General features: G+C 42.0%; 1 protein-coding gene across 1 annotated transcript in view; it reads left to right on the top strand.

Moving 5' to 3' along the window:
- GOLGA1 (golgin A1) overlaps positions 1 to 20,927 on the top strand; it is a 2,378,923-nt gene that overhangs the window by 432,739 nt on the left and 1,925,257 nt on the right. The gene's annotated exons all lie outside the window — the stretch shown is intronic.

Raw genomic sequence — 20,927 nt, 5'->3', positions numbered from 1 at the left:
TTTTTTTTTGAATCACTGTAGTCTTGATCTTTCAGAAACATTCCAGATTTTCATTCATGTCCTTGTTAGAGGAACTTGCGAGGCAACATGTAGTCTTTATTATTTTTAATCAATTGTTAAAGTTATTTCATGTAATGTGTACATTTATAACTGTAATTATGTAATGGTATTAAGTAGGATGAGGGTGTCCAGTGAGCAGATGACAGTTTTGAGGACAAGAAATTTATTTTGCGTTGGTAATTATGACTGAAGTTTTAAAATCTCCATTCAACTACAAAATTAAAGGTGCTGGTGCTGTTTCTAAAAATGTATCTCTCATATCTTCAAAAGTAGATTTAGCTCCAGTTTTACTAAACCAATACATTTTGTATCCCTGTACAGCAGTCAGATTGCAAACATCTATATTTCACGAAGACCAATTTTTTTTTCTGCAGCCAGTTCCATGGCTTTGCTTTCTCACTGGTATTGGACAAAACCTCATAGATGTACTTGCACACCTTTATCTGCTGCTTGACCCTACTCTGTTGCCTAAATAGTCTTCAGTCAATTTCTCCATCAGATAAAATAACAAACATTGCCTTTGTTACTCACACAAACAAATAAGTGTTCAATTAAGAATCTGAGTCCCATTCCCCTAACAAAGATGCACAATGCCTGATAAAGAAGGTCTTGCATTATCCAGCAGTGTTGGATCTTTGTCAGGGGAATGTGAGATGATTAATTGAATACTTTGATTGTTGCAAGCCAATCCTAGATTAGGTAGTTCATGATCAAATTAATTATGTAGCGAATTGTCCTGGGTAGGTAGAAGGTACTGTTATTTTTAACATAATTAATCAACAGGGTCATATGTCAGACTTGCAGTGCTAGAACCTAACTGAAAACGATATAATTTGTTGGGGTTGGACCACACTTATTGGAGAGACAGTTGAGACGTTCACTGCTCACCCATGCAGGCTAAAAGATGAAAAGCTGAGTTTAGATCAGATTCAGGGTAGGCTTTGAAAATGTTTGTTTATATCCTTATTCCCCCATAGGTGGGTGCAATTGTAGCAGGGCAGGTACTTGCCCCCTGAAAATTGCACATTTAATTGTATGTTATCCTGTTTGCCAGGATCTTGGGTTCCTGTTATAAGCAGAGAGTACAAATGATATTTGTTCCATTTAGTAGAGAATAGAGCATTACAGTTATTTGTAGGAGAGCATTAACAAATATTAAGTCTATATTTGCCTGCTGGAATGCACAGTTTTCCCTGTCTACAGGAAGATAAATCTAGAAGGTATGGTCCCCTAAAAAAAAAAAAACTGCAGAAGGAGATTTGTTAATTTACTACAGCTAGACATGTAGCAGTACGAGTTTGTTGAGGCTAGGTCATGACTACTAAACCTGGTCACCTTTATCAAGGAAATCACATCTGCCCTAGATGGAGGGTTTTCAGTTTAAGTAACTTACCTGGATGATGCCACAGCTTCAAACATCATGTCACTCTCCTGCACAGATCATAAATAAACACTGTTTAGAGATGATACTGGCATGATCCAATGCATAACCCATGGTTAACTCTAAGAACACTGACAAGAGTAAATCTAGGACTTGTCAGGAGTCGATGAATCTTTCTGACTACCAAAAGGCATTAACCTTGGTGATCTGTTCACAAGAAACAACCATGCATGTCACAGAAGCCCACTATATCCATACAGACTGCTTCACCCATCACAAACCCCAACAAGCAATTTTACATAGGGGTAAGTAAGCCCCTTGCACCCCCAAATAAAGGCTTTCTCCCCATATCCTGTGCTACGTATATATATACTAATTCCAAAATCACACAGATATGTAGAAATGGAAATATTTTATGGTATGTCATAGTGACTTTTCCCTTTTCTGTACTTGACAAGTTTAATGATACATTGATGCATCATAGTGACCAGGACTTATGTAATGAAAGGGACACTTCATATGTTGGCCAAATGAATTTTCCTTTGCTCATTGGGTCTGTGATTTGGTATCACATTCTTATAAGGATAGTAAGCCATCTTTGTGTTGTAATAGAAGTCACTGGCTGGATGCTGCAGCGGTGGGTAATTTGTCATCTACTCTCAAGTAGACTTCAGAAGAATAAATTCCCTAACAGATTTTCTTCCTGGGTCCTTGAATAAGTCAGGGAGTGGGGGACAATGAGAAACTCAGCTTGAGTTCCCCAAATTGTTGTGGCAATTGCGTTTAAATGCCTGTTTGCCCCAGGACTAAATGACCAACTGTCCTTGGTTCCCACCTTAAAATAAAAGAGTGATAAAAATCTCTTTAAAAAGTTGAGTCTTAGTCATTTATAATTTTAATATAATTTTCATGTTTTTTAAAGTAAAAAATGCTCCTTAATGTAATTTTTTTTAGACATTGAATACTTTGTCTCACCATAATATAGATTGATTGGATAAAAATAAATGAAATTATAACTAGTATATATGTATATACATAAGCAAGCAAGTTTTAAAATGAGAAACATGAAATGGTGTGTTTAACATATTTAAATGCTCTACTGAATGTATAATTAGTCAACAGGAAATGATGACATAGTGAGTTTCTTAATAGAACCAACAGTCATTTATGTGAGGGTATATATAAAAGTTGTTTTACTAAGGAATTTATTCTGGCGAAGTCTACTTGAGATGAAAGCACTAAATAAATTGTACTGGAGAAAATTGGTCCTGTTTGTCTGCCTTAGGAGTTGGCTGTACAGAGGTGCATTAACAGTTATCAGTTGGTTTCTGCACTTGGATTCCTTGTGGTGGTGGTTTTAATTTGTCTACATTTTGTTTTTGTTTTTTTTCCCTTGGTTAATCTGCATTGACACCAACACCCTTTGAAGGATCAGTGTGATGATGCCAAACTGGTGCAGTTTTACCAATGGATACCTCAGTACTTATCATAGGTTCATAGGTAGGTACTAGGCTGTTGGCCCTAGGGCCTATATAAGCCTAGCCAAAAAAGTACCCTGGCTTTCGCCACCCAAGAAAATTATTTTCCTGTGCCCCTGTTGAGAAGAGCTACAGAGGTGATCCCAGGGTGAATTTCCTATTCCCCATCCAATCATCAAGATTTTTCTTGAGTGCTAATGAGAAGCTTTGTTTGATATAGATAGGTAGTTTGTTCCAGAGTATGGGAAGTCTCTGGGACAGGAATCTATCCCTCCAGCATGTTCTGTTTATTGTGGTGACAAGGTTAAGGTCCCTAGAGCGTGTAGCTCGGAGGGATTGGGATTTCTTTAAGTGGAGCATGTCCAACAGCTCTGGGTTTGACACAGCTTTGTATGTTAGGCAGAGATTGCCTTTGAGTAGGCGATATGCGACGGAGTAAAGTTGGAGTTTTTTGAGACTGTCTGCGTAGGGCATCTGTTTGAGGCCGGTAATCGTCTTTGTGAGGTATTTCTGCAGCCTTTCCAGTTGTTGTAGATGTCTTGAGGTACATCCCAAAAGGGGCATTGTACTCTATAATGGATCTAATGAGTGACGAGTAGAGGGAACAATGACTCTTTTTTTTTTTTTTCCTGGATGAAAAACCTTTTGTTATGAGGTGTGCCACGCCGAAGGATTTCCTGACTACTGTGGCAATGTGATTATCAAAGGAGAGACTACTGTCGACCTGTGTCGCAAGGTCTCTTATCACACTTTCGGTGTTACGTAAACTACCAATTATGTGGTAGCTCATGGGTACAGAGTTTTTACCAAAGGGGATGACAATGCACATTTTGGCATTGAGCTTGAGGCCATGGCTTTGACACCAGGCATCTGTCTCAGTGAGGCCCTTTTGTAGGATGTCCACATCGTTGGGAGTTTCGATTATGGCTCTTAGTTTGCAGTCATCTACGAACTTCGTTAGCCGAAGACCTTCTGTGTTAGCCTGTACTTCAGAAAAGTAGATACCAAATAGGAGAGGACCCAGGACTGAAACCTGTGGTACTCCACTTGTCACTGGTCTGAAGTCGGATTTGGAGTCTGCTACTTTCAAAGTGTGAGTTCTGTCAGTGAGCCAGTTGGCAACCCATCTTGTGACATAGGGATTTATACCTAGTTTAGTGAGAGTTTATCTATAATTCCAGAGTGGGGGATGCTGTTAAAAGTCTTGGTGAGATCTAGATAGGCTGTGTGAACCACCTTACCCTCTTCTACGGCTTTGGTGACTGCTTCAAAGAAGTCTATCAAGTTTAGGAGACATGATCTGCCTTTTACAAACCCGAACTGGGTGGGGTCCAGAGTTTGGAGATTACCAATGTCTTTGTTTATAAGTTCCATGATGATACATTCCATGACCTTGCAGACCAGGCTAGTTAGGCTAATGGGGCAGTAGTTCCTGGGGTCCGTGGTGGCTCCCCCTTTGTGAAGTGGGATAACCGTCACTGTGTGCCATTCAATGGGCACAAAATTTGAGGTGAGGCTATGATTGAACATGGTACTTAGGTGGGGTGCCTGTTCATTTTGCAGTTTGTGTAGAACTCAGCCTGGGATGTTGTCAGGTCCCATGGATGCTGTGTTCTTGGCTTTGAGTGTGGTTTTTACCTGTGCAGCCGTGATTACAAGAACTCTGCATTCTTCTGGTATACAGATGGGCCCTTTAGGGGGTGAGGGGGGGGGTAAAGTTAGCACTGAACCTATCTGCCAGGATGTTGGCAATATCAGTTGGTTCTGTATATTTAGTGCCATTGTGTTGTAACTCAGAGCAGATCTAAGTGTTGCCATTGAGATTCTTGACATAGCTGTAGAATGCGTTGTGGTTGTCTTTAGAATCAGTGGTGATTTTGTTTTCATAACTAGCTTTGGAGGATTTTATGAGGGATCTCAGCTTCTTACTGAGGCTGACCAGGGAGTTCCTCCAATCATGGGATTTTACTCTTTCAATGGGAAATTGTATGTAACCTCTTCCTGTTCTGGTATAAAAACTGTCACTACCACCATTTGTAGCTTATTCACATTTTTGAAACAAGTAATTCCTTCACTAAGGGAAAGCGACTCAAAACTGGGTACCAGTGCAAAGAATGTCTTTTTAACAATGGCAGCTGATTTATTATAATGTGTTGAACAAAAGCAGGAAGGATAACCCACTAAAGTTGGATGTGACCTATAATTCATTAAAAGATGGTAAACTGATGGTTTTCAGTGTGCGACTTTGGTTACAAAATCTTGCACTTTGGTGCATTTTTGTACCTGCATCACAAGTGCTAATGTATTTTGTTAAGTTTCTCCACCTGTTGAAATAGGTAATAGCTGTTGTCTGTGTATTACCACACCCTACTGCACACAGAAGCTTGACTGTGCTGGCTGAGGCACCGTGAGTTAATTTCTAATAAGAGTTGCCAAAATGAAATGGCAAAGAAATACTTTTGAGTTAATGTGAATGTAACATGAATGAAGTTTTAAGTGGTGTACTCTAAAGAAGCGGGTATTGAAATGGGGGGATGGAGGAGCAACCCTTCCAAGAAGTAGTGGTGATTTGAGTGTGTAATTTACTATTAAACTGAACTGGATACTTCTCTTTGCCACACCTTTAGGCATATAGCTGGAGAAGTAGTAAAATTAGGGAGTGAAGTGAGTGAAATGGTTCTTAAAGCATGTTTAAAAGGATTGCATAAAAAAGAGGCAGAACAACAAGAATTGTTGAATATTTTCAAGTAGTAGGAACCTGTTTAAGGGTTGCTTACTAGGGATGTGCATAATTAATATGCTAAACTTGAAAGAAATGAATTGAGAAAACATACATTTATTGCAGTATTATGAATGCACTTAAGGGTAGTGGTGAAGCAGTTACTGCAGATGGTAGTAAGTGTTGCATTAAGTGTTCAGACTGTGAAAGCTAAGTTACTGTATTTTAAATATAGAAGTAAAACCACTGGACTGTGAAGTGATACCTGAAACTTGGGGAAAGTGATGGGGATTCCCAGCGCCAAATCTAAATAGCGTACAGAGTATTGGAAAAGTTCCTTGGCAATACAAAATCTGTGTTCAAAAACAGTATACTGAGGAAAATTATTACACTAGCTTCTCTGCAAAAATATTTCAGACACATTTTTTAAATAGTGTACTCCAGGGTGTACCAATGAAAAAATGTTACACTTGTTTTCTAAGAATAAGTCAGGCAAGACTGAAGTGTTTACGTTGAAATTTACTGATTAGACTACATGTTTTTAAGCTACAACCTAATCAGTGTGTGAAATGCTAAGGATACAGTTCAGAAGTGTTAATGCGCATAAGTAAATTTATTGACATTCTGTATTATGCTGTTTACCCTGTGACTAACGGTGAAAGTATACTAGTAAGGTTTTGTATCATGTAAATGTGTGTGTACCCAAGTAAGTAGGAGTATTTTCAATGAAAAAAATTCTGAACGTGAATCTGAAACTTTTATAGTGTGCAAAGTGGAATTTTAACAAGCTGTTGAAGCAATTCAGAGAATGGCATGTTGCAACAGTGAAAAAACAAATGATTATATGAAAGCAATAGTTCATGTACTTGTAAATTATCTTGTGCATAAAGTGCATAAAATTTTTGTTTTTCCTTTTTGAAGCTAACTGCACAGTTTCTGAAATACAGTGCTTTGGAAAAAACTGCCCTGTCAGTCCAGCTTGTGTGAAGTTTGTAGAAAGAACTAACAACTGAGACTTGTGCAGTAGAAACCCGTATTAGGTGCTGTCTGTATGCTGAATTTTTAAGTGCTGGATGTGGTAAAGTGTGTCCTTTTTATGCATCACTGAGTCTTATTAGATGTATATGTTAGAAATTAACTTTTACACATCACTGAAGCATATTGGATGCTGTCTGAACAGTAGTAAGAATCCTGAGTTAAACTGTGAAACACCTAAGCTGAAGTAATTATTGAGTAGTGAATTAACACTGGGGAACTGGTGTATAGGTGCTCCCCTACTTGCACCCTTTCAACTTACAAACAGACTTGTCTGAAGTTTGACTGCTGTGCAAGAGGTGGTATTAGCAGTCGGTCTTTAGCCTGTAAACAAGCAGAGAGTACTAGAATTGTCTCTTGTGTGATGTGACTTGTCTCTGTGTGACATTACTTCCTACCTTGAACAGTAAGTAGTACTGTACCTCAAACATGTCACTGCGCCATGGTTATTTTTACAACCTTAATAGAGTAGTACCCCAACATGTCTCCAAAGTGTGAGAGAAGCCAGTAGTAGTGGTGGTGAATAGAAGATGTGCCACAGTATTACCATGGAAACTAGCTGTGCAGACATTTCTTGATGGGTATCTCAAGAGAGCTGAGAGTGGGGCACAATATGTAAGAACAACAAGAAAAGAACCAATGTCATTTACATCCACAGGAGGTTTTTTGAATATTCCCAGTTTCTGATGGCATTCCATCTGCACACCCATCACCATCCTTTACCCAAGTGTTGTGAACAGTATTGTGCTGTTGTACATTAAAGTACTGCAAGTTTGGTAAAAAAATACACTACTGTTAAAAAATATATTACTACTGTCCAATATTAGTGGCGTTTAAACACTCCACTAATCACCTTTGTTGTGCAGCGTGATTATTTCTGTTTATGGTTACAGTACAGTGTTTGTATCTTTATTGTGCATATTTGTGCTTTTTGGTGGTTATTGGTAAAATTTTGGTGGTTATTAAGGGTTATTGGTACAATTCTGAGCACATTCCATTAATAGTCAAGGGTGTGTTGGACTTGCGACAAACCCCCAGGAGTGCAACCTTTTCGTAAGTAGGGAAGCACCTGTACAGAGACCTATTCCAGTAGTAAAATTTGATCTTTGGTGTAGTAAAAGGGTAACTCTGAAATGACAATTTTTTGATGTTAAACTTAAAAATTGCACGATGATGTGTCATAAATTGCTGTACCAGACACTGGTGGCATTTTGTGAAGCTAAAGGTAAAGAAATGTGTGATTCTAAAAGTAGAACACTCTTGGCAGTGGGGGAAAATGGATACCCTGCTGCATATTCCAGAAAAGGAAACTTAATATGTAAATCTAATGAAACCAGTGCGAATTTCCTATATTTAAACATGAGAGGGAAGGAAGGTAACTAGCAAAATACTTGTGCTGCTGTCATACAATGTGAGCAGATGTTAATTTCTACTGAGATACATCACGGGTTCAAAAGGAAAGTGGTGTTGGTCAAATAATTCTGTTCCAAACAGTGCAATGCTTAGTATAGCAGAAGAGGAGTATTTTGCATCTGAGTATCGCTGATAGGCAGTAGCAAACGGATAGTTTACAATCCATTGTTGCAATTCTAGAAAGCAAAACCTTGCTATAAAAGTTTGAAGAGAGATTGAACAGAAGTTGCTCGAGAGCAGAAGTTTTTTTTTAATATATAATATTATAAAGTAAAGTTTTGAAAAGGCAGTGGAGTTTGTTACAGGTAATATATTTATGCAAAGGAAGGCTTACCAAGAGCAAGTGAAAATAAATGAGACTCTGTAAGATGAAGTTAGAGGATTAGTTGGCGGTGCACTAGTAATTATTTATTACATGTTTTACACTTTTGTTAAATTATCAATTGACATAGACATACCGTAATATGTTTCCAGTTGCATACAATATACATCACATATGTTCTTTTTTCTATCGTCAATGCATTACTTAAATTGCTCCCTTAAACCTTACTTCTCCTCCAGATCATTGTTCTGCATGTGTAGTTCCCACAGTTTCCACGTATTTATGTATAATATGCTCCTTACCTTTTCCTAAGGATCCCACTTCCAATTCTTTAATCACTGTTAGAATATTGCATAGTTTAAGTACACTTGCTTTTAGACTTTGATTTCCATTTTCTAGCAATTGCTTTTTTTTGGCAGTCACCACAATTAAACTTAAAGCTTTACTGTGTATGGGCAATTCAGATCCTATGTCCCAACTCAAAAGAATCATTTCCTTAGTTACACCCATTTGCTTACCCAGTATTTCAGACAGGGTACTTCTGTAGTGAATTTTTAAAACCTGCAAAATGATTACATTCCTAAAACGTGTTCCCAGTTACCCTTTTACCCCCCATCACACCTCCAACATTTGCCACCTTCCCAAGGAAAAATTCTTTAGAGTCTGATCAGTGTATAAAAATAGATATGCATAAACTTCCAAGCAAAAATCCTAAATCTTCTAGACATTGTTGCGTACTTGGGAGACCTACGTATATCCTCCAATTGCTCTGTCTTAAATTCCTTATCCAGTCTCTCTCCACAGTTTTTTCTAACTTCCTCTGATTGATTCTTATACTTATTGTGTAGTATTTTATATGCCCAATTAATTATCCCCTTTTTAACAGCAGCTTCTGTTCTAGATTCAACTACATACACCACCAGCACAGGTCTTTCACTTAGGATTTCCTTATCCTTTTCTCTTCGCTTGTACTGTCATATCAGTACTTGGTAGGGTAGACCGTCACTAGTCTGCAGTCCAAATCTTCTTGGTCTCATCCCTTTCTGTCACCTTTCCTTGTCTAATTATTTGAACCAAATACCTTGGTCCTTTTGCCTTTTTTTCTCCTGTAAATTCCAGCCCCCAATTCTGTGTACCCCTAATTGCAGTCACCCTTATTGGCAAAAATCTCCTTTCTTCATTCATGTGTTGGCTTAGTTCTTAGAATGCTTTCTGGTGCCTTATGGATATAATATTCGGTATGGTTGTTATCTTCCTTAAGAATCTGCATCCAAAATCCTACTCTCTCTATCTTGAGTATCCCCCTTCCATCATCTCTTTCCATTTTAAATTGCAAGTTTCTACTTGTGGTATGCATATGATCCTTAATGGTGTAGCTGTAAAATATCACTTCAAATCAGGTAATCCTAAACCACCTCCTTCTCTTATAAATGAACTTATCCCACATAATTCTTGTCCTCTTCCCCTTCCCCTCCAAGCTAAATTCCTTCAACTCTGTATTATTGTCCACAACTTCTCTGATAAAGATGAGCCTGATTTGTATATAAAATTAAAGGAATTAAATACATTTCAGTGCTTGCATTTTACTATTCAAATCTATAAATGGGAGCTTCCAGTTTTTACATCATCTTTTTAGTTTCTTCCCACGTCCTTCGCTGCCATAACAGAAGCCTTTTTTTATCCAGACTCCCAAATACTTCATTTTATCATGTCCCTATAAATGTTGGTATTGCTGAAGCAATTTATGTGTGGGTACATAATTTATGGCTATAGCCTTTCTTTTATCCGTATTAATTTTATATCCCAAAAAATTACTTGAAACTGCCTTAAAAATGTTCCCCGACACTGATGTTTTTTTTTTTCGTTTTTATTTGGTACAAAATAGTATCCTTTGCAAATAAAGCCAACTATTCTTTAATACCTTACCAATTATATCCTTGAGTTTCTGAGTCCCATAGTTTCTTTGCCAATGGTTCTAATTATGACGCAAATAACAAAGGGGAAAGAGGAAACCCCTGCCTGGTTCCTGTGTTTAGATGCAACTTATTCTAGAGGAACTCTCCTACTTTGGTTTTTTGCCTCCACTCCCTCACACACCCTCCTAATTAACTTTCTTAAGTCAGGAAATGCAAATTCTTCTATTGCACTACTCATAAAATCACAGCTTACTCTGCCAAATGCTTTCACTGCATCAAGACCCGCCAACAACAGAGGTATTTTCTTAAATTATGCTTCCTTTGGATCATCAATGTTCTATTAATGTTGTCAAATGTTTGCATCCCTCCACAAAACCACAGTGAACCATATCCATTAATTTTGGCAACACCTTTGCCTTTCTTTTATACTTTATAATCATGGTTTAAAATTGAAATGGGCCTATATCATATGAAGTTCATAGATTAGTACTAGGCTAACTGCCCTTGTGGGCCATTTTAAGCCTAGCCATTTACCCCTGTGAGAATCAAACCCTGTACTTTGTGTCTGTAAGGCAAACACCTTAACCATTATGCAAACCTCCCAACTTGTAATGATCTTTAAAGGTTGATGTTAAGTTGTCCATCTCACCTTCATTCTTGCTGGATGGGTTCGGAGCCGACCTCGGCTCCGACTCGGCCACTCTAAAAGCTCGAGAGTTGGTTCCACCGGCTCGAGGCTCCCCTTATATCCCACAATGCTAGGCGGTATCCCAGATCTCGTTTGCCGCTACAGCGATCGAGGTGTATGGTTTCTACCGGCTTCAGGTCAGTTATTATAGATTAATCTATAGTGAAATTAAACCCCCTTAGTTTAGTCTTTTATAGTTATTTCCCTTAACTTAGTGGATTTTGACCTTTTCCTCCCTGTTTATCCACCCTTTTTTCCACAAGAACTTATTAGTTCTTCCCTCAGGCCTTCGGGCCCTTCCATCCCCTTAGTGGAGTGTATGTGCTTTTTTTTAGGGATCTGAAAAAGAACTAATCTCCTTTTTTTTAGTTAACCTTGTGAACAGTGTAATCGGTGTGTTTGTGTGTGTGTGTGGTTACACTTTCCTTGAAAATGTCTAAGGAGTCAAAGGTCTCAGGCTTCAAGAAGTGTGACTCGTGCTGTCAGAAAATGTCTCTGACAGACGGTCACACTTCTTGTGTATACTGCCTGGGACCTTTACACCTGCAGGACTCTTGTGCTGTATGCCATGGCTTCAGCCCTAGAGTCCTGCAGGAAAGAAAAAACAAACTTATTTTAAGAGATTTGCTTAAGCTTGAGGGTTCCCCTTCTGCTACTTCGGGCAAACCCTCTAAGGCTTCTAGGTCCTCGACTCCAGCTTCTGAGTCAAGGCCTAAGGCTTCGAAACCTACTGCTACATCGGCTCCGGCTGGAGCCGATGAGTCTCGGACTGCAGCTTCTGTGGTTCCCTCGGCTCCGGCTGGAGCCGAGGCATTGGAAATTCCTGGGTCAGCTCCGATCAGACCATCGGAACCGACATCTAGAAAGAGGTCTAGGTCACCGTCCCTTGGCTCCGTTCATTCGGCTCCAGCGTCTCCCTTGCTGTCTGAACGGAGCCATAGATCTCACTCCTCTAGATCATCGAGGCTTTCGGATCATGACCTTCAGAGGGTAGTGAGTCGACTTCTTAAGTCCGAGGCACTGGCCCAAATGCTTCAGAGCCCGACTCATCAGTCGATGCTTGACCCTATTCTCAAAATGTTCCTCCTCCGACTCCTTTGAGCTCGGAGCCGGGGCGTTTCAGAACCGAGACTGTGGTAGCGTTGGAACCGATACAATTGTCTTCGGTTCCGTCGTCGGCTCCGATTTCTTCCTTTGAAGAATCTCGGCGCCGGACTTCCCTCGTCGGCTCCGAGGGGGTGAGTGGCATCGGACCCTTGTCTGACCCCGCTCTCCCTCTCGGTGCTTCGGCGCTGGTGAGTTCAGCTCCGACATCGGCCTCGGAGCCATCACTGTCGGTGCCGAGGGAGGTTCTCAGCTTTTCGGAGCGGGGACCTCTGGCTCTGCCTGACAGGGGTGCGTTCGAGGTCATGCGGAGTGTGTTGGAACCTGGTTCAACTCCACAGTCGGCTCTGTCCGCCCCTCCCTCTTCAGTGCCTCAGGTTATGTCTACTCACTCCCTCATCCCAGACCGCAGAGAGCCAGCTCCTCAAGAATCCCCTGTGGGGATCTCATCCTCTTCCGAGGCCTCTCCTGAATTGGCAGGGGAGCCCCCTAGGAAGAGAAAGTGTAAGAGGAAGCACATAGACTCACCTGAGTCTGTCACCTCTGACACAGATTTAGAGGATTCCGAGGGTTCCCCCCGTTCCCCTTCTGAAGATGTCTCCTTTGTAGACATTCTAGAGATCCTGAAACAGAGGGGAAATTGGCCAGCCCTTAACCCTTCTGAGGATGAATCTGTGTATCTTGAGGCGTTTGGCTCTCGCCCTTCCACCTCCTGGGTGTCCCCCCCCCCTTTGACCCCCTCATGCAGGTGGTAGCAAAAAAGGCTTGGACGGCTCCTGACATAGTGGACCCCACCCCCAGGAGACCTTCAAAGTTTATCACAGCACCAGCAGATAAGCAATTTCTGACCAAGGGAGTTTCTGTGGATGCTATGGTGGTAGCTGCTGCCACTAAGAAGGAACTAGCTGATCCTTCGGTGCCTGTCCATCCTCCTAACAAGGAATCTAGGTCTATGGACAGGTACGGGAAGCGGATGTTTTCGTCAGCGACCTTTGCTATGCGTTCGCTGAACTACCTATGCCATTTCACTCGTCTTCAAAGAGACTTGATCAAGGAAGCGAGTGAGATGTTGAAGGACCCTACAGCTGTGGGTTTTCAGGACAAGATGAACGCTCAGCTGGCTACCCTAAACTCTATAGCTAACTCCTCCATGCGCCTCCTTTCATATGCGGCTGATGGAGCGAGCAGAGCTGCAGGGACAGGTGTCGCCTTACGCCGGCATGCCTGGATGCGGCTATGCAATTTTGCGGACCCTTTTAAAACGTCTTTCACTAATTCCCCGTTTGATGGATCATCTCTTTTTGGTCCTCAAGTGAAAGAAACCTTGACGAGGTGCGAGACGGATGGCAAAACTCTTTCTGCCGTCGGAGTCCGTTTTTCTACTCCTTCTAGGCCTTACCTCAAAGGCCAGAAAAGTGGGAAAATGTGGTTCCGCAAACAATCTCAAGGGACTTTGCCTGACGCACAGAGTCGGTTCCCCTCCAGAGGCAGAGGGGGGAACAATAATGGTAGACGTCGCCCTAGAGGCAGGGGGGGTCCGCAGAACCAGGGCAATCGAGAAATTTTTTCCGATAAGCCCTTCCAGCATCCCTGAGGTGTTGCCCGACTGTCCACCTTCGGAGGCAGTCGGGGGAAGATTGTCACTGTACCCAGAAGCCTGGCGATCCCTAACTCAAGACAAGTGGGTACAGTCCATCATTTCTGAAGGCTATTCCATTCCGTTCTTTCGTATTCCAAATCAATCAAAAAAATCCCTTCCAGATGTTCCACCCGCTCAAAGGGATCAAGCAGCGTTGGAAATATCAAAGTTGCTTGCAAAAAGAGCCATTCAGCCAGTGCCAGCAGACCAGCAAGGATCCGGAATCTACTCCAAATTCTTTTTGGTTCCAAAGAAAACAGGGGACTGGAGACCCATTTTGGATCTCAGTATCTTGAACAAGTCGGTCAAGAAAACAAGATTTCGGATGGTCACGCTACAATCCATCCTACCCCTATTGGGAAAGGAAAACTGGATGTGCTCTATAGACCTCCAGGATGCGTACTATCATATAAAATGAACAGACGCTCAGGAGATTCCTCCGCTTCCGGCTGGGAACCAGTCACTTTCAATTCAGAGCCCTGCCCTTTGGTCTCACCACTGCCCCCCGGGTGTTTACCAAATGCATGGCAGTGGTAGGTTCTCACCTGAGACATCAAGGATTCCAGGTGTTTCCATATTTGGACGACTGGCTCCTCACAGCTCCTACCAAGCATCTTCTTCTAATGGCCAGAGACTACACCTTTCGCATTTGTCAAACGTTAGGCATCTCAGTAAATTGCGAAAAGTCTGTTTTGTCGCCTTGTCGTGCTATTACCTTCATAGGCACAAATCTAGACACAGTCAACATGTCTGCGAGACTAACAGACCAAAGAATAGCAGACATACGCAAACTGGTCTCCCTTCTCTTCCACAGCAACAGAGTCAAAGCCAGATTAGTTCTGAAAGTACTGGGGATTATGGCGGCTGCCATCCCTCTACTTCTATTAGCCAGATTCCACATGAGAATCCTTCAATGGATGCTCTTCACACAATGGTCGTACCAGCAACTTCCGATGTCCCACACCATTATGATTATGCAAGCATGCAAGAATCATCTTCTTTGGTGGATTTCTTCCCCCCAGCTCTTCCTGGGAAGACCCTTTGTTCCTTCCCCTCCGGTTGCTACTCTGACAACGGACGCCTCCTGATCGGGTGGTGGCATTATCAGGGCAGAACAGTCCAGGGCATATGGCAACCAGATGAACGCCACTTGCATATAAATGTTCTAGAGATGAGAGCAGTGCTTTTAGCGTTGCAAGCCCTTCAAGACTCTCTTCCCTTGGGAACGATAGCAATCCAGACGGACAACATGTCTGTAGTGTGGTATATCAACAAACAAGGCGGAACCAGGTCCTATCCCCTATGTCGAGAAGCACTCAGACTGTGGCAATGGGCGATTTCTTCTCAGCGGTTTCTGATAGCAACGCACATCCCCGGGAAGTCCAATCTAATCGGACAAGTTGAGCAGAGCTATCCTCATGCCTCACGAGTGGTCTCTGAAAGATTCTATTTTGGAGAAAATTTTTCTCAAGTGGGGTCAGCCTTGCAGCGACCTTTTTGCTACTCCCCAAAACAGCAAGTGCAGAGATTATTTCACCCTATTCCCGTTACCAGGCCAGCCCAGCAGAGGCGCTCTAGTCCAAGTTTGGCCCCGGGGACTTCTGTATGCATTTCCTCCCTTCCCACTAATCTCTCAAGTGATACAGAAAGCTATCGCTCAGAAGGCCTCGTTGATCCTCATTGCTCCTTACTGGCCTCGACAGGTTTGGTTCCCCTTTCTACATCAATTTCTGTTGGAGCAACCTTGGCATCTGGACCTAGTTCCAGATCTTTTGATCCATCGATTGGGTCAGTTACATCGCTCCCTTCCCTCTCTGAACCTCACTGCTTGGTTCCTCCAATTCCAACCTTAGCCAGGCTTCCTCAAATATCTCACTCTGTTCGAGATATTTTGATAGCTTCCCATAAATCTTCCACTCGGAAGATTTATCTTAGTAAGTGGAAACGTTTCGCCTATTGGGCTCAAGGAAAGGACATAGATCCTTTCACTGCTTCCATCCAAATAGTCCTTGACTTTCTAGCTGAACTCTTCCATGCAGGTTCATCTCCTTCTACTCTTAAAGTTCAATTGGCAGCTATATCTAACTTTCATGTGGGCACCTCAGATTCTGCCATCATGTCTCACAAGCTTTGCAAAGCTTTCTTGAAGGGAGTTTTTCTTCTTAGACCTCCTATAAGAAATCCTTCTCCCTCTTGGGACCTTAATTTAGTTCTCACATCTTTAATTCTTCCCCCTTTTGAACCTGCAGCCTCCTGTTCAATGAAATTGCTATCCTGGAAGACTCTCTTTCTGGTAGCCATTACTTCAGCTAGAAGGGTCTCAGAGCTTCATGCACTCAGCAGTCGACCACCGTATCTTTTGTTTCATAAGGATAGGGTATCCTTACGGACCAATCCATCCTTTTTACCTAAAGTAGCCTCTGCGACAAATCTGAATCAAAACATTGACCTCCGTGTTTTTTCCTAATTTTTCTAACAGGTCTGAACAAAAATTGCGTTGGCTAGATGTCCATCGTCAATTAAGGTATTATTTGGATAGGACCAAACAGATCAGAAAAACTGACCAGTTGTTTGTCTCTTATGCAGAAGGCAGAAAGGGCCTTTCAGTTTCGAAGGTATCACTTTCCAGATGGCGAACATCCCTGATTTCCTTTGTGTATGAAATTAGACACCAAAAGTTGCCTAACAAACCAAAGGCCCATTCGACTAGAGCTTTGGCTACTTCTATAGCTTTCCAAGACAGGCTGCCTATTGATACCATTTGTGCGGCAGCTACATGGGCTACTCCTCACACTTTCATTTCTCATTATAAGTTGGATTTAGCTTCTAGACATAGAGCTAATTTTGGTTCCACTGTACTCAAGAGTCTGTTCCGATAGGCCACCGGGACAAGGTGCTAGGGACGCGGTCCCATCCAGCAAGAATGAAGGCGAGATGGACAACTTAACATATAGAAGTTATGTTCTTACCATAACGTTCCATGTTAGTTGTCTTCTTCTCGTCTTTCTTGCGTCCCACCCTCCTTCCCCCTAGCCTGGACAGACCTAGAGGAGTTTGATTGTGACCTCTCTTTCTACCACCTCTATTGTATATAGGTATATGCTGTACTGTGCATATATTCCTTCATAAGGTTTTTCAGGTCACCTTCTTCCCTTCCTTTTATAGAGGTGGGTTTTCCCGTTTCCAGTGGTTCTGGAGTTATTATTGGCTGGGCCTAGCTTACAAACGAGATCTGAAGTAATACCGCCTAGCATTGTGGGATATAAGGGGAGCCTCGAGCCGGTGGAACCAACTCTCGAGCTTTTAGAGTGGCCGAGTCGGAGCCGAGGTCGGCTCCGATCCCATCCAGCAAGAAATAAGGCGAGAAGAAGACAACTAACATGGAACGTTATGGTAAGAACATAACTTCTATTTTTGTTGCACCAATGTACACTTACAGCATTTATTTAGATTAGTACTAGGCTAACTACCTTTGTGGGCCATTTTAAGCTGTGGCAATTAACTTATGTGAGAATTGAACCATGCACCTTGACCCTGTAAGGCAAATATCTTAACTTTTATGCTACCCTACCTCTGAAGCTGGATTTGATGGGTCTTTGCTGTCTTTATGTATTACAGTCACCACAACTTTTTTCCAGGATGTTGATGTTTCTCTTCCTTTTAGAATACTGTTTAACATAACTTTCCAGATCTTTATTGCTTTCCCCCCTTGTAGCTTCCAAACTTCCTCCGGAATACCATCTCTTCCTGGAGACTTTCCTACAAATTGGTTATACATCACCATTTTTATCTCCTCTCCTCCTATCTTAACTGTTAGTTGGTGAGCCTCATCTGCCTCTCACCTTGACATATTTGAGTCGTCCATGTGTGTTGTTTTCTTTATTTCCACACTTCTATACAAATATTCATAACATTTTCAAAATATTTTTAATACCTGTACAGGATCTCTGGTTATTTTTCATATTATAGGTCCCTAGGTTTGGCAACAACCCTTTCTACTTTCTGTTGCCTAAATCATTGTGTCAGAAATTTTTGTGCTCTGGAGGTATTATCAATAAACAGTTGCTTAGCAGTCTTTCTAAACTGATGCGTATTTTCCTTGTACTCCTTTATTTTTTTTTCTTTAGCACTCTGCAGTTGTCCCTATTCTTCTGTGAGAGTCTACTTATTTTATAATACTTTAACCTGTCTAAGCCTCTATAAATCTTTTTTTAAGCAAGAAGCATCTTTATTAAATTATCAGATGTGTAGGCAGTCATGTTTATGTAAACCAAAATATACCTTGTTGACATAATTTTAGTTGCAGACATTACAGATCACTTATCTATCCAGTCTTTGTCAGTCAAACATTACATGGCTCATTCAAATCCTGATAATCTTCGTGTTTCACTGTTGCAGTCATCACATTTGCATTATCTGCCTGCAGATAGTCCTCAGTCCGCCCGAATGCCAGAGACTTAGTATTTCTGTGTCAGTTGCTGTCACTCCAGGTCTGACGTCAGGTCGTCAGGGGTATAAAAACAGGCAGCCGACGCCATTACATCAGTCTTTCTTGCTGAGGAGCCCAAACCAGAAGCAGTTCACACGAGTGCCAGTCGGCAGCTACCCAACTTTTCATTATTGAATTGAATTATCCTGAAGTCTTCCAAAGCTAAGTACCCCATTGGGGGATCCTTTTTTCTTGCTCTAACTGATGTCAGAAAAAGTTAACAATTGTCTTGCCTGTGGAAAGCAAATACCACACCGAGCTTTTCATTCTTACTCCATCACCTGTTTAGGCCCAGACCACGACGGCCCTCGCTGTCGGTTTTGAGCCTTGTTCAACACCCGAACTATTCGTCATCTGGCCCTTATTGTCACTACATACTTTCGTTCTTGTTCTCCGTATTCAGAGATGGCTTCAATAAGCCATCCGACTACCGATCTTCCAAAAAAACTTAAGGATTAAGACCGAGACAGACTGCACAGGTCCAAAACTGCCAACGATGCTTCCGTTAAGCTAGTCGCCAGTTCGCTGGTACTCAGTGATGCACTTTCACACTCCCTGATACCCACTTCAGTGGATTTGCAGGCCTCTTACTGAGACCCGTTCGGAATCCAGTATGCTGCAAGTCTCTTCTTTGATGGAACCTGCGGATGTGTCTACCTTGGATGGGTCCAGAGCTGCTGAGCAGGCACCGGCTTCTGAGGAATTTCTTTGCACTACTGATATTTGACACAAACCGATGACTTCTTTCGCATCTGCTGTTCTGTCTAAAACTACAGAGTTTCTAAGACCAAGAATACGCGCTACGCCTAAATGACCCAAACTCAGGCAGCTGCTTCCTTGCCACAACATCAAATGCTTAAAATGGCAGAAGATCTTATTATGTTGATTTGGGAAAGTCTGCCTTCCCCTGCTAAGAGAAAGAGACCTGTCCCCAGCAGCTTTAACAGACCAAGAGTCCGACTCTGAGGTATCCGATTCTGAAGACATGCCTTTATCTGCTTATGAGGATTCATATGCAGAGGAATCTATTCCCTCTGCTTCTCTTCCAGGGGATTTTTCTTTTGGGGAAACCTTACATACTTTAAGAGAGCATTTCCACTGGGAATGCCAAGACTATCCTCAGTCCAAAACGAGACTCAGAGAACTTCTAGACTTGCCACAGCATAGGCCTTTAGCAATACCCCCAGTCCTGGATGTTGTGGAGGATGTCTTTATGGAATCCAGTTTAACTCCTGATACTTTACCCCCTGCTCCTAAGAAACCAGACAGGTACTATAGAGTACATGACTCTCACAAATTCCTTGTCAAAAATCCTACTGCTGACCAAGAGGTTATCTCCCAGGGGCCTAAAAGTATCAAAGCAACTACAACTAAGAATCCCACCCCTTCAGTCAGGGACTCCTGAGCGTCAGACAGATGGGCTAAGAAAGTATACACTTCTGCAACTCTCGCCATTAGGGCTTTGAATTGCCAGTTTCACATGCTGAAGTACCAACAACATATTATGGAACTTAAGCAAAAAATAGTTACCTTTACAGACTGTGCAGAAAATAAAAAAATTACAAGAGCTTATACATTCTGCAAGCCAAGTCAGCAAGCATACATTGCAGTGTGGCTTTGACGCCCTAGAGGCATCTTACAGGGCAGCAGTCACTGGTTCTGTACTGAGAAGGCATGCTTGGCTTAAGGAGCAAACCTTGCCAGATCATGTCAAATCAAAATTACTAGACGTTCCTTTGAGTAAGGACAATCTGTTTGTCACCAAAGCAGAAGAGTTTCTTAAAAAATTGGAAGAAAAAGCTAAATCTATGCAGGCAGTCAAAGATTTCTTGAAAGTATAGCCTCCTAGATTCAGTAGGCATTACCTTTCGAAATATTGGTCTTTTCCAGCCCCTCAAGGCCATCTCAAACTAGACCCAGACTACAGTCTCGGGGTATGCAGAGATCTAAGCAATGGAGTGCCTCCACTTCTAAAACAGGGAATGCTAAGCCACCCCCTTACGGGAAGAATTCCCAATGACTTTTCAACTCCACTCCCCACCTCTGCCCAACTGCTTGTGCCCCTAGGAGGAAAACTTGCCCATCATGCAAAAAACTGGACTGCCATCACCAAAGACCGATGGGTCCTCAACATTATATCCCAGGGGTACAAATCCTACTTCCATTCACTGCCAACCCCAAAAGGGTTCCCAGACCTTCCTCCAAACCAGTAGGCAGAGGCACAAAACCAAGTTCAGTCCCTGCTATGTTTATGGGCAAGTCAACCTGTTCCTGCAGAACAGATAGGTCAAGGGTTTTACCCAGAAAAGAGGGCACTTGGCACCCAATCTTAGATCTTTCCACCCTAAACACCTTCCTGGTAGTACCAAAATTCAAAATGCTCACCCTGCAGCAGTTTCTTCTTGTGCTGGCCAAAGATGCCTGGTTAGCTACCCTAGACTTAAAAGAAGCCTATCTGCACATCCCTATAAGGGACTCTTGCAGGAAATATCTACGCTTCATAGCAGGATCTGTGCATTATCAGTTCCCTGCACTTCCCTTTGGCTTATCCACTGCTCCCAGAGTATTCACAAAATGCCTGGCTCCTGCAATTGCCTACTGCAGACAGAGAAAAATTCACATTTACCCGTACTTGGATAACTGCCTGATTCAGGCAGACAGCCAAGAAATGCTGTTGCAGCTA

The sequence above is a fragment of the Protopterus annectens genome, chromosome 16.part0 (genome assembly GCF_019279795.1).
Source record: "Protopterus annectens isolate FY-2018-M chromosome 16.part0, PAN1.0, whole genome shotgun sequence".
Taxonomy (NCBI): domain Eukaryota; kingdom Metazoa; phylum Chordata; order Ceratodontiformes; family Protopteridae; genus Protopterus; species Protopterus annectens.
Note: the sequence above shows the minus strand (reverse complement) of the source record. Positions and strands in the feature narration are given on the sequence as shown.